Source organism: Sander vitreus, chromosome 19 (genome assembly GCF_031162955.1).
Source record: "Sander vitreus isolate 19-12246 chromosome 19, sanVit1, whole genome shotgun sequence".
Classification (NCBI taxonomy): domain Eukaryota; kingdom Metazoa; phylum Chordata; class Actinopteri; order Perciformes; family Percidae; genus Sander; species Sander vitreus.
The window spans coordinates 292,501-297,500 of NC_135873.1; positions in this window are offsets into that span (position 1 = coordinate 292,501).

Sequence of the window (5,000 nt, forward strand, 5' to 3'; positions counted from 1 at the left end):
AAACCAGACCAGTTCTTCTTTACCTAAACCAGACCAGTTCTTCTTTACCTAAACCAGACCAGTTCTTCTTTACCTAAACCAGACCAGTTCTTCTTTACCTAAACCAGACCAGTTCTTTACCTAAACCAGACCAGTTCTTTACCTAAACCAGACCGGTTCTTCTTTACCTAAACCAGACCAGTTCTTCTTTACCTAAACCAGACCGGTTCATCTTTACCTAAACCAGACCGGTTCTTCTTTACCTAAACCAGACCAGTTCTTCTTTACCTAAACCAGACCAGTTCTTCTTTACCTAAACCAGACCAGTTCTTCTTTACCTAAACCAGACCAGTTCTTCTTTACCTAAACCAGACCAGTTCTTCTTTACCTAAACCAGACCAGTTCTTCTTTACCTAAACCAGACCAGTTCTTCTTTACCTAAACCAGACCAGTTCTTCTTCTTTACCTAAACCAGACCAGTTCTTCTTTACCTAAACCAGACCAGTTATTTACCTAAACCAGACCGGTTCATCTTTACCTAAACCAGACCGGTTCATCTTTACCTAAACCAGACCAGTTCTTCTTTACCTAAACCAGACCAGTTCTTCTTTACCTAAACCAGACCAGTTCTTCTTTACCTAAACCAGACCAGTTCTTCTTTACCTAAACCAGACCAGTTCTTCTTTACCTAAACCAGACCAGTTCATCTTTACCTAAACCAGACCAGTTCTTTACCTAAACCAGACCGGCTCTTCTTTACCTAAACCAGACCAGTTCTTCTTTACCTAAACCAGACCAGTTATTTACCTAAACCAGACCAGTTATTTACCTAAACCAGACCAGTTCTTTACCTAAACCAGACCAGTTCATCTTTACCTAAACCAGACCAGTTCTTCTTTACCTAAACCAGACCAGTTCTTCTTTACCTAAACCAGACCAGTTCTTCTTTACCTAAACCAGACCAGTTCTTCTTTACCTAAACCAGACCAGTTCTTCTTTACCTAAACCAGACCAGTTCTTCTTTACCTAAACCAGACCAGTTCTTCTTTACCTAAACCAGACCAGTTCTTCTTTACCTAAACCAGACCAGTTCTTCTTTACCTAAACCAGACCAGTTCTTCTTTACCTAAACCAGACCGGTTCATCTTTACCTAAACCAGACCGGTTCATCTTTACCTAAACCAGACCGGTTCTTCTTTACCTAAACCAGACCGGTTCATCTTTACCTAAACCAGACCAGTTCTTCTTTACCTAAACCAGACCAGTTCTTCTTTACCTAAACCAGACCAGTTCTTCTTTACCTAAACCAGACCAGTTCTTCTTTACCTAAACCAGACCAGTTCTTCTTTACCTAAACCAGACCAGTTCTTCTTTACCTAAACCAGACCAGTTCTTCTTTACCTAAACCAGACCGGTTCTTCTTTACCTAAACCAGACCAGTTCTTCTTTACCTAAACCAGACCAGTTCTTCTTTACCTAAACCAGACCGGTTCTTCTTTACCTAAACCAGACCGGTTCTTCTTTACCTAAACCAGACCAGTTCTTCTTTACCTAAACCAGACCGGTTCTTCTTTACCTAAACCAGACCAGTTCTTTACCTAAACCAGACCAGTTCTTCTTTACCTAAACCAGACCGGTTCTTCTTTACCTAAACCAGACCAGTTCTTCTTTACCTAAACCAGACCAGTTCTTCTTTACCTAAACCAGACCAGTTCTTTACCTAACCCAACCAGTTCTTCTCTTGTATACGGCGCTCAAAATGCGTACAGAAAACACGCCACTTGGCTTTAGGAAAGTGGGCGTGCATGTTTACACGAAGTCATGATGTCACGTTGGTTGTAGCTACTAAATGGCATCGTGGTGTAGGACTTCGGAAATAAAACGGACAAAATGAGAAGAACGGAGAATCACTTTTGACGGTTGAAATCCGAACCAAGCGTGAGCGATTCCCCCGGTGTTTCCACCACCTTTCGCTGCTCAGCTTCCTGTGACAAAAACACTTAAAAACAGAAGCTTTTGTTCACAAAAATATGTTTTTATTAATCTCGTCAGTTCGGCGTTTACAGAATCACACACAAATCAATCGACTCTTTAAAGGCATTTAGTGGTTTTATACGTCAAGCTTCGATAGAAAATACAATTCGTGAGTTATTTCGTTACATTCATCACAACAGATTTCTGAATCTATGAGTTTAATCATGCGTCATTTCAAAAATGCTGAGGAGTTTTAAGTTTGGGAGATATTTCGGGAATGGAGAGAAGAGAGAAGAGAACTTAAGGCTCTGACACACCAACCCGACGGCCGACCGTCGGCAGAAAAGGCCGTCGGACTGATCATTCGGCTCCCCGAGTCGGTCCAAAAAGTGCCTCAGAACACACTGAAGCGACGCAAACTTGAGCGTACGTTCTGCGCGAGACGTAATACGTCACACCGAACGGAGGACTCGAGTCACTGACCTCGCCAGACTGTCCGACGGCCGATTATCGGGTTGGTGTGTCAGCTCCTTAACGTGAGAAAATGTTAAAGTTGAAGGAGTTCCACAGGGAAACGAAAAGCACTAGTGGTTGCGTAAATAAGGCTTCATGTCCTGTAAACTGGTGTCCGAAAAAACGCCTTAAGAAGTTGAGAAACAGTGCAAACAAAGTCGTTCTCCGATGGTTCGAATAATGTTGCAAAGAGTAAAAAGGCAATCAGGAAGTAATTGGGAAGTGCGGCAGACTTTCAAGCCAACTGAACACAGCGGCCAAAACGGTGGAGTTCTGTAGAACTTCTGTAGTCTATATCGACGACGTTTCATTTCCCGGATTGTTAAGCATTCCTGGATAGGGGGAAAAAACGTGCTCTGGTTTATTGGAATGTCTTTAAACCAATCACAATCGTCTTGGGCGGCGCTAAGTGCCGGACGGAGCCACGGTGCCTCTGCAAAATAGCCTCTGGAAGGAACTTGTTTTGGTGGAACATGTGGACGTTCAAAAGTAGTTTTAGTCGTGCAACAGAAAGCTCAGATTGGACAGATAGTCTAGCTAGCTGTCTGGATTTACCCTGCAGAGATCTGAGGAGCAGTTAACCATAGTCCTCACAAATCCACCGGAGGTTAGAACGCCAACACAGAGACAGAGGAGAGGGACGGACATCCGGCCGAAAACGAGAGACATTCAGCGAAATTTTCGGCGGCAAATCCCAGAAGTGGAACGTCAAGGATATAGACAGTGCCTAAAAAGTATTCAGTACCCAGCCCTGTTGTTTGAAGGATGAGTTCAGGAGGTTTGGACGGATATTAAAGGCCTGACGTAGTCAGATATTGATCCAGGATGAAAGAGAGCATCCAAAATAACTGAAACAAGCTTTGAAAATGAGCAACAACTGCTTGGAAATCTCATCCTACACACTCAAAATGTGCTGGTCTTACAGGGAGGTGTGTCCAGGTGCATTCTGGGCGTGCTGGTCTTACAGGGAGGTGTGTCCAGGTGCATTCTGGGCGTGCTGGTCTTACAGGGAGGTGTGTTCAGGTGCATTCTGGGTGTGCTGGTCTTACAGGGAGGTGTGTTCAGGTGCATTCTGGTTGTGCTGGTCTTACAGGGAGGTGTGTCCAGGTGCATTCTGGTTGTGCTGGTCTTACAGGGAGGTGTGTTCAGGTGCATTCTGGGCGTGCTGGTCTTACAGGGAGGTGTGTTAAGGTGCATTCTGGTCGTGCTGGTCTTACAGGGAGGTGTGTTCAGGTGCATTCTGGTCGTGCTGGTCTTACAGGGAGGTGTGTTCAGGTGCATTCTGGTCGTGCTGGTCTTACAGGGAGGTGTGTTCAGGTGCATTCTGGTCGTGCTGGTCTTACAGGGAGGTGTGTTCAGGTGCTTTCTGGGCGTATTGCTATCTGGCGGCAGTGGGAAGTGATGGCACCATTGACCAACAAAAAACCTAAAGTCAATAACGCAGCATTTCATTGTTATTTTAACAGAGCATTAGTAAAATGCTCCTAGACTCGTGCACAGCTCGTGCTTTTTTTGATGCTTTAGCTGCTTTCTGAAACATTTTTTATGCTTTTTCCGACGTTTTTGGTGATTTTTTTTGCCGTTTAGTCACTTCTTCCAAAATTTTTGGCGCTTTCTTCAATGTTTTTGTCACTTTTTCCGACGTATCCAGGTGCCCAAAGTCCTGTGTTTTAACGCCCACCAAGCCACACATTGGGGTGCACACAGCCCAAAAAAACCCACGTGGAAATCATACGAATTACAGTGCTCAACTTTTCGTACCTTTTTTTCGACATTTTTGGCACTTTCTTCGATGCTATAGCTGCTTTTTGCAACATTTCTGATGCTTTAGTCTACGTTTTGTGACTTTTTCTGACATTTTTGGCGTTTTCTTTTAAACTTTTTGTCACTTTTTCCGACATTTTTGGCTCTTTTTTCAATGTTTTTGTCAACAACGTACCCAGTCGCCCAAAGTCCTGTGTTTTAACGCCCACCCAGCCACACATTGGGGTGCAGACAGCCCAAAAAAAACCCTTGGAAATCATACGAATTACAGTGCTCAACTCTTCGTAGCTTTTGGAACGAACGGTTCATGAGAACAGGCTGTCTGTGTCGTGTTATTTTTGCGGTTGCATGAAGAATTATCTGGAAAACGCTCCACAAAGACAGCGTTCCTCCAGCTAATTAACACACAGTCCTGCAGATATTTCTTGGGAATCAGAGCGTTGGCGTTTCGGGAATATGCAGAACAGATGTGGATCTTAATCATTAAGATGTGAGCTTTTTTTTTTTATGAAAACAGGAAATGAGCTGGAATGTCCCGCCTTGATTTTAACACTTCGGACCACGTCTACGTCATCTGTAAAATCCCACATTTAAGCTTTTATTTTCCCACATTGTGTGATTTATTTTTACTGGCCTGGTTTACACTCGTGGAAGTCTGCTTTCCATTGACGTCTGGCAGTGTTTTTGTTGTCATTCATTCTGGTCTGACTGTGTAAAGACTCTTTGTACGTCTGTTTAGACGAGCGTGTTCTTAATGTGGTTTCTGTCTG